An 18712-nucleotide genomic window follows, 5' to 3' on the forward strand; every position below is an offset into this window, starting at 1 on the left:
TAAATCCTTTCACTTTGCCCTGGTTTCCCTTGAGTTTATTATCCTCAAACCCGAAAATAGCGTTGTCTTCGTCGTCGTGCTGCCTATTAACCGCGTTATGCACGTTGCCGAAGTTGTTAAACGCCTGCGCGTCGGCGTGGTTGTCGCTAACTTCATTCCCTTTGAAAGTGAACAGTTTGCTTTGCGGTTTGGATCAAGACCAGCAGGATATCCGCCTCCGTTGTTGCTTGGTGGTCTGGGTCTATTGGGATTGGGATTGGGATTATAATCATAATTGGGATTGGGATTACAATTGTAGTTAGGATTGTGATTACAATTGTAGTTGGGATTGGGATTACAATTATAGTTGGGATTGGGATTACAACAATTATAAATTTATAATTAGGAGGAGGCCGCTGTGGGCGATTACGCTCAGGCTCTTCAGGGTCCCGGCCCAACGCATCCAAGAAACCGAGAATTAAGGAGCAAATGATCATTGTGGGATATCAGTTGGAGAGGGATAGGCTCAAGAGGTAAGAGCTAGCTTACGAGTTAATTTGCCTTCATTTGTCCACTCCACTTATATATATAGATGATCATAGTGAAGGGAAGAATATCTTAGCTTGTTTGCCAAGCTACTTATGCCCTCCGAATGTGAATTGTTTTCCTTTGTGCTACAGTTCGATTCTGTCAACATATAATATAATATTTCCCCCTCTCTTCTTTTTTTGGGTGATAATATTTTCCCCGGTTTTCTTCTGTTTCATCGAATAAACTTCTTCGGCCTTTTAAAGGAAGAAGAATGACATAGTCTTCTTAACATAACAACGGAAAAGCGGATGGTGTTTCTTGTGGTCAAGTACACTAATAAAAAAAGTGGCAACAATCACCATTATTTGGTGACATTTGTGGTCGTGACAAAAGGTATTAGTCATCTTTTTTGACTTTTTTGATGACTAAAAAGGCTTTTAATCACCTTTCTGGCTTTTTTTTTTAGTGATTAAAGTTTTTAATAACCCCCACAATAGTTACCAAATAATAATGACTTTTGCCACTTTTGTTGTTGTGGTAGTTGAAGTGTTAAAACCTATGCACCATATCGCCATACTTCATTCTTCTTTTTGTAAATCTTCCAATCCAAGTCACGACTCCTTTATGCCAATTTTTTCTTCATTGTCTTCCTCCATACGTACTCTGCATTGCTAATGCTATACTAGTCAATTTATATATAGATTATATCAAGATCAGGAGGAATGTCATATGAGTCCTTTATTTTTTTCTTTTGGAACCTTGATCGTACGAGGAGAAATTTATTAAAAAGAAGAAGTCAACAACGGGGGATAACTAACCAAACCCCACAACAAAACCAACCCCAAAGATGGAATCAAACTAAATATACAAAATCAACGAAAGCAAAACATGAAAAAACACACTAATAAATATGCTGTGGTCATTGACATTCCTAATTAAGACAACTGGGTCAACACTCCAATCATCATCGACCAATTTGGATCAGTGATTTGGCAAAGCATAGAATAATTTTGTGAACAGGTTGATGGAGAGACCAATCCACTAGCTAGCTAATAACTAGCATAGAATAATAACCTTTTTTTAATTTCAGTGTAAAGCATGATGATAGTTAATTGTACGAAATGACTTTTAATCATACTTAAAATTAAGAGATATTTAATTATATACTCATTCTTAGCATTAATGATATGGATAAATCCTATACCATTTAATTTCTATAGACAAATAAAAAAAATAACCCAAAAAATGACAGCTAACCCTATTGAATTTAATTTTGATTATTAAATTACTTTGATGGCCTATTGAGTATTTTGGATTTTTTTTAATGTGGTTTTGGGGTTGCGCTTGTTTTAAAAAATAAATGGCAGTTTTGTAATTTATAAGAAGTTAAAATCCTCTTTGTTATGTTCCAGATGGGCTAAAGTCCATTTCATGTTGAGTGTTTTTATAATTTGTGCTCCTATATAGGGTATAATAGTGAATCTCCTACCCCTACTTAACTTGACCATGTCTGCTGCGGCGGGGAGTAAGAAACCTGAGAGAGGATCTATATACATTGCGATCCAGAAATTGCAACCAAAAGAAAAAAAAAACTTGTACAAATCCTCAACACCAGCAAGGTTGATGAAAAGCGATTATTAAGCAAAAGAATAGTTCTTAAGCAGGAATTATTTATGGCCTTCAATTGCATGCCAATACAAAATCATGCAACCAGAATTTTGCCATATCCGTTCACTCTTCTTCCTATTCACTCGTTGCCAAAGTTGGAGAATCCGACATTTTTTTCCTTTGTTTCCCCTTATCTTAACACTTTAGAGTACCATCAAAGTGTAATTAGAGTACCCTCTACGTGGAGCACAATGAAGAAAGATCAATTGTTCAACTGAAACTCTAGAATCCAAAATTTTAACAGGTTCTACTAAAAGGAACTGGAGCAGAACTACTAATAGGGTGTTGGTTGGATTGATTCAGGTCTTTGGTGTGCTCCCAAGTGAATTTCGATTCAAATCTCTGCGGTACCCGTGTGTGTGAGCTTTCCCCTTTCCAGTTTTTAACTTAATTAGGAAAAAAAAATAGAGAGAATAATCCACAAAATTATAAAACCCTTTATGACTTCCCATATATATATATATATATACACGAATATAAATGTTTGCTTTACTAGTTTCCACAGAATTTTCTTATCCTTGGAACAACCAAACCAACTGAATAGTCTGGCACTTGGAACCTTGCCGGCCAAACACATTCACTCGATAAAAGTTCTTCTTTCTTCTTGTTTATTTCTATCCATATTGTGCACCTGTACCAAACCCAAAGAGTGACTTCTTGTTTATTTCTATCCATAATAATAATAATAATAAAAACAGCATTAAATTATAGAGAGTCACTAGGAGTTATTTCTCCCTCCTCTGATTTAAGAGCTCCTAGAGGTCTTCCTATTTTACGAGGTGGATAGGAAGCATGGTTGGAGTTGTATTTTTCCAATTCCTCCCTAAAATTTGTCTAATGAAGTGATTTAGAGAACTCATTATGGATGCTCTAAGAGATATTTTTAAAAAAAGAAAAAAAAAAGATTTGAATTTGACAACAAGTTTAAATTTGCTAAAAAATAAAATTGATAGCATTTGATTGAATGTATTTAATGTAATTAATACATTTGCAATGAATTTAAAATGACTATATGTAAGGAGTCATTTGGAATTCATTTGTTTTTTTCAATTCCTTTTTATTCAAATCTTGACATACATATTTTGGTGATTTGACATCTAAATCTATCATTCATGGAAAAGAGACGCAAGCGAAGACAAACTTGAGTTAGGATACTTTTTTATCAGCTCTTATTTTAGTAGATAGACTTAGTACATATATAATAAGCAGAAGTGATCCTATTGGCCTTCCTCAATTGCATGCAACGAGATCTTGCCATTTCTTCCAATTCAGGCGTTGCCAAATTCAGAAAATCCGACATTCTTGGCCTGGTTCCCGTGAATTTTATTACCCTCTAAGTTGAAACAAACTTTGTCGCTTTCACCCTGTAAGTTGAGATGAAGTTTGTCACCGCCACCCTGCTTGGCACCATGGGAGCCGCCATCCTGGTTGTTAGCATTGGGGCCGCCATTCTTCTTGTTGCCAAATTGGGATAATCCGACGTCATCGGCTTTGTTGTTGCTAATCTCATTCCCATGAATGTTGAAAGTCATGCCGGCCCTGGGATCCACAACAGTAGGTTTGGGACTATCAGAATTTTTAGGAGGCGGCTGTGGATCCACAACAGTAGGTTTGGGACTATCATAATTTTTAGGAGGAGGCTGTGGGTCTTTCACAGGCTGGTGAGTTTCCTCACACTTGAAACAACAGCAACAACATGAAATTACCGCCCTAAAAGAAGAACATGCCATTAGCTAGGAAAAAGTTTGGAGGCTCAAAACTACTTACTTAGCTATCTAGCTAGGTTGCTAATTTTTGCCTTGGCCGCTTTAAATCAAACATCATCAACATGCTACCCTTATATAGATCGTGATCTACTCGTAGTCTTAGCTTGCTTGCCAAGTTACGTACTGTATGCCCTCGGAATGTGAATTGTGTCCATTTCGTCAATATATAATGCTAATGAGGAACAACCAACCTGGAAAGGTCGTACCCCTCGGCCCACCCAAACTCCAGAAACGTGATTTTGGAGGGAGCGAGAGAACCCAATTGCTAGCAAATAAAAATGATTTCTTAATAAGTTAGTGATAATAGGAATAAATATAGTGCACCTCTAACTAGAGTCTTTATATATGTGTAGCACAATTTAAGAAGAAAGAGTTGTTTGAATCGAAACTAGTGTAGAATCCAAAGTGTGAAGGCAAGTTTTAATATAGGAATTGGGGCTGAAATTAACTTTTTTCATATGATTGAAAAGGGGAATACCTAATATCTATAATCAAATGTCCCATTCATATATCTTTGATCTATAAAAAACAAGGTCCCAATATTCGTGGTACACCCTTTCACTAGCTAGCCAGTTTGAACACAATCTTTTTCTTTTTACTTTAATTAGTTTTTTCGAATAATTTCATTACCTTTGAAGTATTCGATTCTTCTTATATGTTCCGTGACTTCCAAACAATTGGAGCTCGAGCAAATCCAGAATAAATTCAAAAACAAGAAAATTGCAGGTCCTTAATAATGGGGCCAGTTATAATGGTGGTTCACGACCAGCAAACAATTAAGACATTACGAAGCTTCCTTAAGATAAGAATCTTGTCCTTTTCAAAGTAAGCTGCTATGTTAATATAATAAGGGCGTGTTTGTTACACCGTGCAAGCTTGGACTGGCTTGGCTAAAGTTTTATCCCATGTTTGTTTCACCCTGTTCTAATTTTAAGTGGGATTAATTAATACGCAAGGAATAATGGACTTACATCACGATATCTTTTTCTTCCTCATTCTGATTTTGGTTTTCGTATCACGGATCTTGGTTTGCGCTTTACGGCATTTTCACTATAAAAAAAATCCAATCCCGCAAAGGATTGTTCATGGAGAGGAGGGACTAACAGTCCCGATGACCCAAGCAACTAGCAACCACACCCAATTGCCCCACAACCAACGACCCACCAAGCGGCAGCCACAAGCACCATCCCCAACCACCAGATACGACCACCCACCATGACCACCAACCATAGCCACCCAAGAAGGAGAAGACAGAATAGAAGAGGAAGAGGAGAGAAAAAAAAATTTCGAAAAACTAAACAAAGAAGAGGAGAGAAAATGGAGAAGAAGAGATGAGAGAAATTTTTCGAAAAAAATAGAGAAGGAGAAAGAAAATGGAGACGAAGAGGAAAAAAAGTGGAGAAGAAGAGGAGAGAAAATTTTAGGAAAAAAAACAAAGAAGATGGGAGAAATTTTTTGAAAAAAAGAAAATAAAAGAAAAGTAGACGGAAGAAGATGAAAGATATGTATAGGGGAAGAAGAAGAAAGAGAAGTAGAGAGGTTCGTCCAAAAAAGAAAAAAAAAAGAAAAAAACGAGATGCAAAGAGGAAGAAAAAGATGGAGAGAGAAGAAAAGTCAAAAAAATATTAAAAAATCTTACTTAAAAAAAAATATATATATATATATATAGTCCTAGTCCAATCAAACATACACGAAACGCTGTACAAGTGTTATCCAGCTTATGCTAGGCCAAGCCAATCTAAGAAGTACCAATATTTAATCCAGTACATGACAATCCCCCGTACCAAACAACCCCTAATATGTTATGAATGAACAGCCTAGGGAGGAACAACATACGAAAGATGGGGTAGTGTAGGATACGGCTCTTATCTTAATTACCATAAGGTAAAAATGATCAATTCTCTTTCTGATTTGTTTGGTTTCTATAAATAAAGGGCGTCGTTAAACGAACCCTAAAATTTATTGAGTGCACTCTATAATTGTAATAACCCAAAACAAAATATCTAAAGAGTAGGATTAATATCTTCTGGAAAAAAGACAAGTTTGCCCTCGCATATTTTAATGGGGAAAATTTTGACTTTTTAATCGAGAAAGAATTTGGGAATTCCACTTACGCCATTGCCTAGAGCACGGCGAAATGAGTCCGTAGACACGGAGTATACCCGAATCGGAGTTGTAACGAAGAAGTTACGATCAAAATACTGCGAAGGGCAAAACGGTAATTTGAAAAAAAGTCAGAATTTTTATCTCTTCTCTCTCCTCTCTCCCGTCAGCTCTCTCTCTCTCCCCCTCCCGCGCGATTCCTTGACCTTTCTCCCTTCCGATCGAGACAGCGGTCACCACAGGCCGTCTCGATCTCCGCCGTTGGTCCCAATAGCTCCGCCACTCACCCGCCGTTCTTTTCCGACCATTATCAGCCGCGGGGACGCCGGAACCTGGCCAGAATCTGCCATTGTTGCCGACTTTCGTGTTTGAACTTCCAGCTCGATTTTCTCCTTCAATTCTCCACCAAATCGATCGAGTAAGGTATGGTTTCTCAGCTATTTTTCGCGTTCTAGCTGATGGATGTATGGGTTTTGATCGATTTTAGCTCTAAATTGATCAATTTTCGACTTGAAATCTGGCTGAAACTTCGGCCGCCGCGATTTACTGTTTCCGGTCACTTTTTGGGGTATGTTCAAGAACAAAAGTGACTCCAAATGGCGTTTTGTACCTATGGTAGGAGTTTGGAGTCTTGGTTCGAGATTTTTCGGCCACCCGAAATCGCTTAGGACACCCAAATCTGCCCGTGCGTGCTGAAGCACGTGGGCGAGGGTGGTGAAGTAATTCTGTGCGGTTTTGTGATCCTCGTGTCGTCACGAGCGCGTAGGATTTCGCGGATCTCGATTTGGAGTCCGTTTGAGCCCCGAACGGATTTTCCATATCGCGCGATCCTTGGGTGCAGTGTCGTCCAATTGTCGGATCACGCTGAATTTTGGATATGTCGTACTACATGATTTCAGGATCGTGTAGGATTCAATGGATTGCGAGACGGAGTCCCAGATACTCCGAAATCGCGAACCCTGGGGCTAGGGTTTGGATGTTAAGCGATAACGAGATTTTGGTTAATCCGACCGTCCGTTTCGGACCAAACTCGCGGAACATGGTTCCTTCTCTATGAGGAACCTTCAGAGAAGCTCAGATTGGCCATCGGAGACCGTGGGCCCACGGGGTCCCGGATCGGCCGATCTGGTGGTCTATCGCTTAGCTAAGTGTCGGGTCTTCTACGACCGTTCTAATTGTCTGAAAAACTAAAGTGGGCTTAGGAGTGATTTTTTAAATGAATGCACGTATTCCTAGAAGCCGGGGGCAGGGTGTTTAATTTAATTCTTTTATCGAGCAGTTTTATTAATTTATTATTCATGGATAATCAGGCACCAGAGGTCCAGTCGACCCGCATGAGGGACCTTCGAAGGGTCCAATTAACTCGGACCATCTGTGAGTGGACTTTCTTTCATAAACGATTTTATATGCATGAGTTATATAAATGATTTATATAAATAAGGTTCTTAAATGATTTTATAATGATTTTCTACAAATAAGCTTTTATAAGTCAGTTTATATGAGTTAATTTCATTATTCGATCTTGAAAAAGTTTTATGAACTATTTATTTCGAACGTGAATTACGTGTTGTTTAGTTACTGAAGCTCCAGTAGTATAAAAAGCAGAGTTTGAGAACTCTATCAGAGGAGACAGCAGATAAATTTCAGTTTCACAAAAAGGCAGTGAGTTATTAGATTTTTTTCAAAAAAAAAAAAGTTTATTTTAAAACCACCATGTACCCACCCTTTATTTGGTGATTACCCAGAGTTGGACCGATGTCTACGGACATCCAGTCCGATTACAGTTTACGTCAGTGCACTTGACTTTGCCTCACGAGTTATGGCGACGCTCGAACCGTGAGTGCCAGGATTTGCGGCTCGACAGACTTGGTGTCCCGAGACCTGCCAGGATTGCGGATCAGGCTGGCTACGGTCTCCTGCATTCTGCCTGAACGACTCGAGCTAACTTGGTGTCATCGAGGACCTGCCGGCAGATCAGGCTGATCATAGTCCCCTGATTTCGCCAGTTTGCGGCTCGGGGAGACTGCGTGGCGCCCGAGACCTGCCAGGGAAATTGACGGATATGACAGGGGTACAAATAGGTGGTATTTTTCACAGGATTTTGAGTTTTCTTTTATCTAATTATGACTATCAGTTATTTTATGCCAGCTTCTCTGATTTTTCAGGCATTGATATCTTTGTATTTGATCAGTTATGCAAGTATATTCATCAGCATACTTATTCATGTTTATTAAATTCCTTATATTGAAATATAGTTAAATTATCGAGTTATATCCTTAGTTATTTCAAAACGGGGGTTATTATGTTTATAAACTAGTTTGAGAACATTCTTGTTGTCCACTCACATTTTCATCCTGTTTTTCGCCCCCAAGCCGTAGAAGTACGCGGGATCCACCACCAGACCATTCATACCTTCCGCGCCTCAAAGTCAGGTAGAGTGTTGTAGAAAATCCTTGAAACCCTGAAAACTTTAGAAAATGCTCTGATATCTAGTTGAAACTGAGAAACTAGAGTTGAGATCGGTTACTTGAGATATTCTGGCAGTTGATGTGAATTTATTGATTGTTTAACAGGTGGAAAATTTTGGGATTGGTCCAAAATACAGGGGAGACTCTGCCGAAATTTCGGCAGAAGTCTAAGGGAAATTTGAAAAGAATTTGAGACGAGAAGGGTAAAAAGGTCTTTTGTGCCCGACATTCGCCAGATGTCGGACACGCACAGGATTTGACTCGGATTCCAAAGCGGAAATTGGGTCGGGTCCTGTCAATAATCATACACCCTAATATTTAAATTAAAATATAAAATTAACTAATAAGTACGCCCTATTTAACTATCAAAAATACCCACTTCTTCTTTTTCTTTCTATTTTCAATTGATTGCAATCACATCCATTTTCTGATTAATTTGATGATTAGTAAGCCCCTTGTGTTTCTAGGAAGCTTATGGCAATTTATTTCGACAAATTGACAAATTTTACTTATTAAGATCTAGTTTATGGATTATAGAATTTGAGGCGAACAAAAAGGATTACTCTGGAATCACCTCAAATTCTCAATATTTAAGCTCCTGTTTGATAACCAAAAAATATGTAGTGGAGGGCCTCCCTTCCTATCAAGTATAAAAATCCTATTAGAGATGGGCCCTGGCGCCTTTTTTTGGATGCACTCAAACATGTTACTTAACAAGGGTTGGTTTTCAGGTCTAAATCTCGCCGTCCCATAATTCTTCAACGGATTTGTATCGTGATAATAATCCACAGCCGAATCCAGTTCTTCTCTCTCCTCATCATTTTGTGCTGTGGGATTTGATTGATCTTGTCAAGGTCATCTTCTGATAGCTCCCAGTCAAACACCTGCAAATTTTATCTGCAACCTCTCCTTGTTGTAGCTCTAACAGCAAGAGTTGTCCCTGCTACACCCATATAATTCAAACCTGCCAAAGTTTAAGCAACAAAGACAGAGTCACAGATTGTTTGTTTGAGTCCATTGCACAAAATGTATATACTTGCAAATTATTAATCTACTCCAAACACTACTACGTTTTACATATGTTTGTCGCGCAAAACGCAATAAAGCGATGCAAAAAATTGAAAACTTGCGCGACCAAAGTTTTCAAAGCTCAAAACCTCTTAGCGCGACATAGACACACCTTCGTCGCGCAAAGGGGGGAAAAAAACCCGGGTATTCTGTTGGCGCCAAACACTTGTGCGGCGAGAGCAATCGTCGCGTAAGAAAACCTAGCGCGACGATGAGAGACTTCGTCGCGTTAAGGTGAGGTTATTTGGCTGCGAAAACTCATGCGACGACAGGTTTAGTCGCAAAAGACAACTTAGCGCGACGAAATCATTTATCGTCGCTTAAGAAAACGAAGGATATTTTTAATTTCGCGCCAAAATAATTGAGGGGGATTTTTTTTTTTTTGCGCGACGAAGTAAAGCAGATGTCCGTACATTCTTGCGCGACGAAACTGAATTGTTACGCGACGGAATTTTGGTTTTGCGCGATGAGGACAAGAATATGCGCGACGAAATATTGTGCGACGCAAATGTCTTGCGTGGGCAAAAGTTTTTTTGTCGACAAGTTTTTACGCGACGAAAAAACTCGTTTTGTGCGACGGAAAAATGGTTTTCCGCAACGGCATTTTGCGCGATGAATTGTATTGTTCGTCGCGCAAAGTCCTTCTTCTACATATCAGAATTCTGCCTCTCTCTCAACCTCTCTGCCGCTGTCTCTACTGGAAATTCAGTACGTTCATCGGGTAAGTATTTTTTGTCGTTAGTTTATAAGTATTAATGTAAATTAGTACTAACGCTATTAATTTTGTTCTCGTTAGGGATATTTGTAATTAGCGATTGGTGGAGAACGATTGACACGGTATTTTATTCGTTTTATATATTAAAAATGTTAAAGTTAGTTTGTTATGTGTACATTTTTTTTGTGAAGTTATATTTATATTATGTTGTTAAATTGTGCGTGACGTAGCATAATGTGTTGTGATGTACGAAGTTAATTGAAATTAACTTCGTACTTTTATTTGTATGTTTAGTAACATTTAGTTTCCCGTTCGAGATTAGTTGGATTTCGTACATGGATGCGTAAAGCATGACTGCGGTCCAATTAATTCTTGAATTGTCCCACTATTTGGACAGTTTGGTAATGCATAGTGTTGTCACGTAATCTACGGCTACATGATTAGGTTTCGATTGTGGAGATTTTGGTGTCATCTCGGTACGTTCTTCGGGTGGTACGTAGGTATTTATACCTATGCCCACCTCAAGAACTGTATCGAGATGCTGCCAAAATTCATCCATGTCGAAATCTAATCTCATGTAGCCGTAGGTTACGTGACAGGACTATGCATTCCCAAATGGGATAGGGCCCTTACCGGAGGCATAAGGTGACATTATAACTTCGTATGAAGTTGTTGTGATTGTTATGTTGTGATTATGGAGACAATTGAAAATGTTGGATTTCATTTAGTAAGGAATGGAATGATTGAGACATATAGCATTTGGAACCTTCATTGGGAACAATTAGACCATGCTTCGTCTTCAAATGCCACAAGAATGGACAGTGTTGAACCTATTGTGGATCATAATGATCAAGTCATGGATATTATACAGGATGCTTTTCCATTTGCATCGACCAACATCAATCACGAAAGGGAAGATGACGTGCCAACACCAATAGACAGCGCGGAGTTTGAACAATATGAAAAACTGTCAAAAAATGCAAACCAAGAGTTATACCCGGGGTGCGAGAGCTTTTCCGTTCTCACGTCCATTGTAGAGCTAATGAACGGAAAAATAAAGTATCATATGTCGAACCTGTGTTTCGATTACTTTTTGGGGGTTTTCAAGAGAATGCTTCCGACGGACAATTGTTTGCCGAAAGACCATAAACATGCACAGAAGTTGTTGCATGGTCTTGGATTGGGTTACGAAAAAATCCACGCTTGCAAAAACAATTGCATGTTATTCTACAAAGAGCATGAAACGTTGGATACATGCCTTATATGCAATGAGTCGAGGTTCAAAATGACATCCCAGAATAGAACGACTAAGATACCACAAAAAGTGATGCGTTATCTGCCCCTTAAACCTAGGTTGCAGAGATTGTATATGTCGGCGCATACTGCCACAGACATGAGATGGCATAAGGAAAAACGGGTAGACGATGATGTAATGCGGCATCCTGCAGATGGGGAGGCATGGAAAGAGTTCGATCGAACGTTCCCCGAATTTGCTGCTGATCCCCAAAATGTGAGATTGGGACTTGCCACTGACGGATTCAATCCGTATAGGGTTCTAAACCAACACCACAGCACTTGGCCGATTTTCGTATTCCCATATAATTTGCCGCCTTGGAAATGCATGAAAAAAGAATACATGATGATGACTGTTTTGATAACTGAGGATCCTGGTAGGTCAATTGATGTGTACTTAAGGCCTCTGGTTGATGAGCTGAAGGATTTATGGACAAACGGTGTTCGCACGTACGATAAATCAACTGGGAGGATGTTCACTTTGCGGGCAGCAGTTATGTGGACCGTGAATGATTTCCCAGCATATGCAATGGTTTCTAGGTGGAGCACAAAGGGTTATATGGCATGTCCTGTATGCAAGGAAGATGTAACTTCTGGTTGGCACGCAGGAAAAGTTTGTTACCTTGGTCATCGGAGATGGTTGCAATGGGACCACGAATGGCGGGAAAAAGATAAAGAGTTCGACGGGAACACAGAGCGTCGCCTCAGACCTAGAGAATGGTTCGGTGATAAGATCTTGGAACAGCTGAACCGTTTGGATTTTGCTCCGTTCGGGAAAACAGTTAGTTGGACCAGACCTTCTACACATTTGAACTGGACGCACAAGCCTATGTTTTTTGAGCTCCCATATTGGTCGAAACTGAAATTGAGGCACAATCTAGATGCGATGCATGTTGAGAAAAATGTATTCGACACATTGGTGGGCACGATTCTAGATATCAAGGGGAAGACGAAGGACACGATCAAAGCTCGTCTTGATTTGGAAAGAATGGGCATACGAAGGGGTTTATGGATGAACAGGGATAGTGATAAAGCTAGAAGGGATCTTGCATTCTTTTGTTCTTCGTCGCGCAAAAATGAATCAAATTTCAGAAACCACGCGATGGCCTCCTTCTTCCCCAGATTGCTTAAACTCACAACCGTCTCTCTCTCTCTCCGCCGTCAGCTAAGCCTCCTACCCAGTGGATATTGGACCCCGCCGCCACAACGCTGGTACCCCGGAGCTTCCCCACCTTCACCGTCGAGCCAGCACCCGCAATTTCCTCAGTTTTCACCGAATCTGCGCCGTCGTCGTTCTCTCTCCTCCGGCGACCAAATCGGACACCTGAGGTATGGTTTCTGTCCTATTTTTGATGCTTTAGCTGATGGTTGGGTAGGATTTCTGAAATTGTTGCACTAGGGCAGTGGATTTGAAACCCTAAGTTTCGGCCGGATTTTGAATTGCAATTCCAGCCACTTATGGCCATTTTTCGGGGTAGGTCTGAGAACAAAAGTGGCTCCAATTGATGTTTTGAACCTAGGGTAGGAACCTTGGCCCTTAGTTTTTAGAATTTTCCGGCGATTCGTATCGCTTTGGACACCCACGCGCTGCCGGCGCGTGGGTTACTGTAGCAGTCATGCATTGGGTCCCAGTGCAATCCTCTAGTTGTCACGAGAGTGCAGGTGTTTTCGGATTGGAATTTGGTTACCGTTTGAGTCTCGAACGGATTTTGCCTATTGTGCGATTTTCGGGTTTGTTATGTTCGGACCGTTGGATCGAACTCAAACTCACGTATGGTGTACCTTGTATTTCTTGGATCGTCTAGGATTCGACGGATCGTGGATCGGAGTCCCAGATACTCCGAACTCGCAAACCCTAGGTCAAGAATCTGAATAAAATTGTATGTGTTTTCAAATATTCGTATATTTTATTAATTTGTATGTGTATTAATGAAATTGTGCAGATGTCAGACCTGATTAGACGTCGTAGGGCGGTGACGACTACGCCGAGCTCGGAGCCCCCGGCTCAGCCGACATCTGCTGCCACTGCGCCAGCACTGATGGACCACTTGGCAGTTGGTCCCGCGGGGTCCCAGGCGCCTGCTTCATCAGCTTCATCAGTGGCGCAGCCTGTTAGCGCCAGGCGGCGTCATCGGCCCGCCAGCACCACCGACACCACATCCACTGATGCGTCGGGGTCACAGCCAGGTATAGCTTTCCTTTTTCTCCAGTTAGTTTTCTTTTTTATTTCTTGTTTTTGTTTTTGTTTTTGTGTGTGTGTATTTTATTGTTAAATTTGTTATTTATTTAACATTCATGTCATCTTTCTTTGCAGCCAAGAAGAACACCCGAGGGCCGTGTCGGCAATTGAAGACGGCGAAGGTCACCCGGGGGACCAACAGTCGTATCAACATCGGATACGACGAGCGACATCGGGCTGCACCGACGGCGGAGTTGCATAGCTCCTTGGCCCACGACATTGGTCATGTCATTCGGAGCCATTGCCCGATGCAATGGAAGTCTTGGAAGGTGATGCCTGACGAGACCAAGACGGAGGTTCGCGGCCAGTTGTCGGTATGTAGGCCTTTTCATTCTTTTTCTTTCAAACGTTATATTTCTATTATTTAAATGTATGTAATTAATTTATTGCAGACGAACTACAACTTGGAGGACCTGGAGAACGAGTCGTTGGCGTACGTCAACAGACTCTTCTCTCAGAGGTACAAACAGTGGAAGAACGACTTGCACCACCATTTTGAGGCGTTTGATGATCCGCAAGTCGCTCTTCAAGAGGGTTGCCCGAAAGAGCTTGAGGAGCGGGAGGATAGTTGAGCGTGGCTCTGGGCTCATTTTCAGGCGCCCGCTTTTGTGGTAATTTTTTTATATTTAATTTCAATTTCTTACTAATGTTTTAATTACTAATGTTTATTTTCTTACTAATGTTTTTTTAATTTTTTATATTTAATTTCAATTTCAACTAATACGTTTTATTTTTTGTGTAACAGAATAAAGCCAAAGTCAATAAGGGCAATAGGAAGAAGAAGACTCTTCTCCATCATTCGGGTTCCAGGCCCTTCTCCTATAGGATGGATGCACGACGGCAGGTAATAATAAAATAAATTTTAATTTATTTTTAATATTTCATTATTTTTAATTTATTTTTTCGTACTAATATTTTTCTTCTTTTGTTCAATTTAAGGGGGGTCCAAATTCCCAGAGATCGACTTCTTTGGCGACGTTTATGTTCGACCTAGGAATGAGTTGGCCGAGTCCCTTCATGTAAGTATTATTTAATTTTAATTCTTATGTTACGCATTCAACTTTAAAGGTTATTATATGAATGTTTGAATTTATATTTTATGTTATGCTAAACAGACGACAATGGTGGAGAGGAGCCAGTTGGTTCTTCAGGAGTCCGCCTCCCAACTTCCTCCCGATACTCCGATCGAGTCTGTGGATCCTCCACAGGATGCTGGGTTTCAGATCTTGATGGAGACATTGGATCAGACTCTAGGGAGGAGACCGGGGACATATTGTCGAGGGATGGGGAATGCCAGGCGGAGGAAACCCAGACCCCGTTCATCAGCGCAGTCAAACAGTCAGGTCACTGCTTTGACAGCACAGGTGGCCACTCTTCAGAGTCAGATGTCGGTCATTCTGCAGTCCCTCGCACAGTCCGGCATTCCAGTCCCGCATTTTGATATGCCGACCTCCGAGCTCGTCCATCCCGAGCATCCCCACCAGACGCCGGCCACTGTAGACCCCCAGACCTTTGAACTGCATGTGCCATACGACAATGTAGATTTTGGAACATTATTCGATTAGTTTTTTTATTTTCGTAATTATTTTTTAAATATTTCTCTTCTAGCATACATTTATTTTATATAATAGATTTGTTATTTACAATTCAATTTTTTTTATTGGAATTTCATTTTATTACCCAAAAAAAAAAACCAAATTTATTTTTTTTATAAAATAAAACAAAAGTAATATTAAAATTATATAATAATTATATATATTCATTTTGCGCGACGAAATCTCTCTCGTCGCGCAAATGTATATATTCCGAAAAAAAATGCTTCATTTTTTTAATTACATATAATTATTCTTGCGCGACGAACATTTTTGTCCCAAAAATAGATTTGCGCGACAACAGTATTGCGTCGCGCAAACTTTTTGGGCACGTATTGCGCGACAAACATTTTCGTCGCGCAAAAATATATGCACGACAACAGTGTTTCGTCTCGCAATACGTGTTGACACGAATTGCGCGACGAAGAACTCTTTGTGCCGCAAATGTCTACGAGACGTATTGCGCGACGAAAATTATTCGCCGTGCATTGTTTTGGCGACGAATCTACTTTCGTTGCGCATAATTTTGTGCGACGAACAGTTTCATAGTCTCTGAACCTTTTGTGTAACGAAGGTTAACCGTCGCACAAATTGCGCGACGAGTGGTGCAATCGGTCGCGCAAAGTCTTTCTTCACGATCTTTGCGCGACAGATAACGTGCGACGAATTGTCTGTCACGCTTGAGTTCGTGCGACTATATGTTACTCTGCGCGACGAAATGGTATTCGTCGCGCAAATCGTAATATGTAGTAGTGGAATTTGACTAAAAAATAATGAGTGCTGCTATTTCCACCCACCTGTCCTATTTTCCCACCTACCTTATCTACTCACCCATCATGAAAATTTGAAAAACCACAATCCTATCTTTGCACCCAACTGTCTTATTTCCCCACCTACCTTATCCTCTCTGGGCCTTACCTTGTTTGAAGGCCCGTAGCAGTCCCTATTTAGTTTTTCTTGTTATTTTTGGGTTTAGGGATCCACAAAATTAGTTATTGTTGTCAAGACCCAAAGGATTTAGAAGGATGGGGCACTGAGAAAGGTGAGGAGTAACTCATATCATATCAGACCCTACAACATGAAAGGGATCCCAAAACTGTTGGACATAAATGAAAAAGAGAGGGTTTGCATTGCAAATACTTTGAACCTGGGAATGGAATCATGTTAAGATTGTCTATCTAGTACATAGGAAAAAGCTAGCTGAAAATTGGTAGTTTTGTATTGAGAAATAAATATAAAAAAGATGATATAGACCCAAATTTTCATTGAGGAGTTGAGTTTAATTCTCGAATTTGGTGACTTTGATCCAACATGGTTAGACTAGTACTAATCTAGGTTGAAAATTGCTTCAGCATCAATTATATCATTGAATTGGAAGTCCTGTCTTGCATTTGGGGTCGCTTTAATTAATGTGGAATTGCATGTGGATCATATATATAGCAAGGTTTGCCTATATATTATTTCTCTTTAAATTACACACATATATGGATAACAAGAGAAAGAGGCCTACAAAACCTCTGTTATTCTAGGTATTTTTAGTAATTCAGTGCATATTAAGAGGCAGTGGAAAAGTCATTATTTAATTATGGTCCACAAACCTTCTATTATACACTTCACTCTGTGTCTTCACTGGAGTCATCGCTTTCGCTTCCAGAACTGGACTCCTCTTCTACCTGTTTCTTGCGGCCAATGTACTTGTTGCCAAACCCGAAAACTCCGGCCCTGTCGGCTTTGCCTCCGTTAATAGTATTCCCACTAATTCTGAAATTATCGCCTGATGGCTTGCCTTTCTTTTTCTTAGAGCCACTCTTTGCTTTGCTGCCACTTTTTCCATTGCTATTGGAAGCAGCTGCTGGCTGGGGGGCATTACCTGGTGGCCTCGAGAACCTGCTGTTTTGGTTCTCCAAGTTAGGCTTTAGAAATAGCTGGCCTGTTGACATTTTTTATCTTAAGTTTGCATACACATCTTGGTAATTAACTTGGGTTCTTATATAAGTGTTAGCTTTGTCGAGAAGAGAATGTGATTGATGATGATATTTCTTCCTGCTATGGGCGGAATATGATTCTTTCTTATCACGTAATAAAGCATTGGCTTCCAATTCCTGGAAGCTTTTCAAACGCTTTTTGAATATTCCAATGAAGTCGTATGCGTGAGGGTTTAGAGTACTGGGTTTTTTATTAAGGACTTAGCCATACTCGATCGATAATACAACGAATGAACTTTATTCTTAGCATCAAACAAAAAGAAGATGGTGGGTGCTAGATAATTTACATGTAAGGAATTTTATCAAACAGTTTATCCCCATAGCACTTTGCTCAAAAGAGTATCAATTGAATTTCACGGGCAACAAAAAAGGACCTAATAAGGGTAATAGTCTTCACTCACCCTTAAATAAATCTGTCACTGCTTACTCATTCCCACCATCAAATAAAAAGAAAATTTTATTCTGACTATACCTTTTCTTTTTACGAAAAGTAAAGTATATATACCATTTCTCTTTTGCTACGAAGACGCTGTTTTTCTTGGTTGAAGGATGTTTCACACCTCAAATGTTATGTATGAGTCATGACACGGAGGCAGATTCTAACTTTAAACCATTTCCAAGACCCACTACTGCACTGCATTTGTTGGTGTTAGGCTCCAACCCGTAAAAGCATTTTGAGGACGTTTTTAGGAAACATATCTATCAAGACTATTATGTAAAAGATGAGGCTTTGCTAATCCTCATCATTTTCTCTCCTTATCTTTTGTATTTTGTCATTCTCACACGCATTGATGCTCTTTTTGGGAGGTGAACTTGGAGAGAAGTAGATTGCCTTCAGCAGGGGAGAAGGTGCGGACCTTTGGTAAGAGAAGAGTTTGGAGAAGACAAAATAGAAGAAGTAGTCGTTAAGCTTCAAACACCGGTGTGGTGCCGGCCGAAGGCTTTCCGATGCTTAAGTCAGCTAGGAGTAGTAAAATTGGCAGAGTAACAGTAAAAGTGAGAGAGAAGTTACCCTTTTTACTTGGGTACTGTTCCCTATTTATAGGGAGGTGAATGTGGGAGGTTTGCACAAAGTTTAGATGTGGGACTTTGTGCAAGTCACTGTGATGGTGACTCGTGTGCTGGAGATTAGGTTTGGCAATTAGGACCTTCGGCAGTCGGGAGCTTCGGCAGGTGCTTGGCACCTCGGAAGAATGTCTTCCTTCGGTAGGGAAGAAGGCGTGTCTGCCTTTGGTGCTAGTCGCTTTGAGGCTGGAAATGCTCGGTTGATTATGGTGTAAACAACATATATGTAAGTGTTTCTAA

This window comes from Prunus dulcis, chromosome 1, assembly GCF_902201215.1.
Source record: "Prunus dulcis chromosome 1, ALMONDv2, whole genome shotgun sequence".
In the NCBI taxonomy this organism is placed as follows: Eukaryota; Viridiplantae; Streptophyta; class Magnoliopsida; order Rosales; family Rosaceae; genus Prunus; species Prunus dulcis.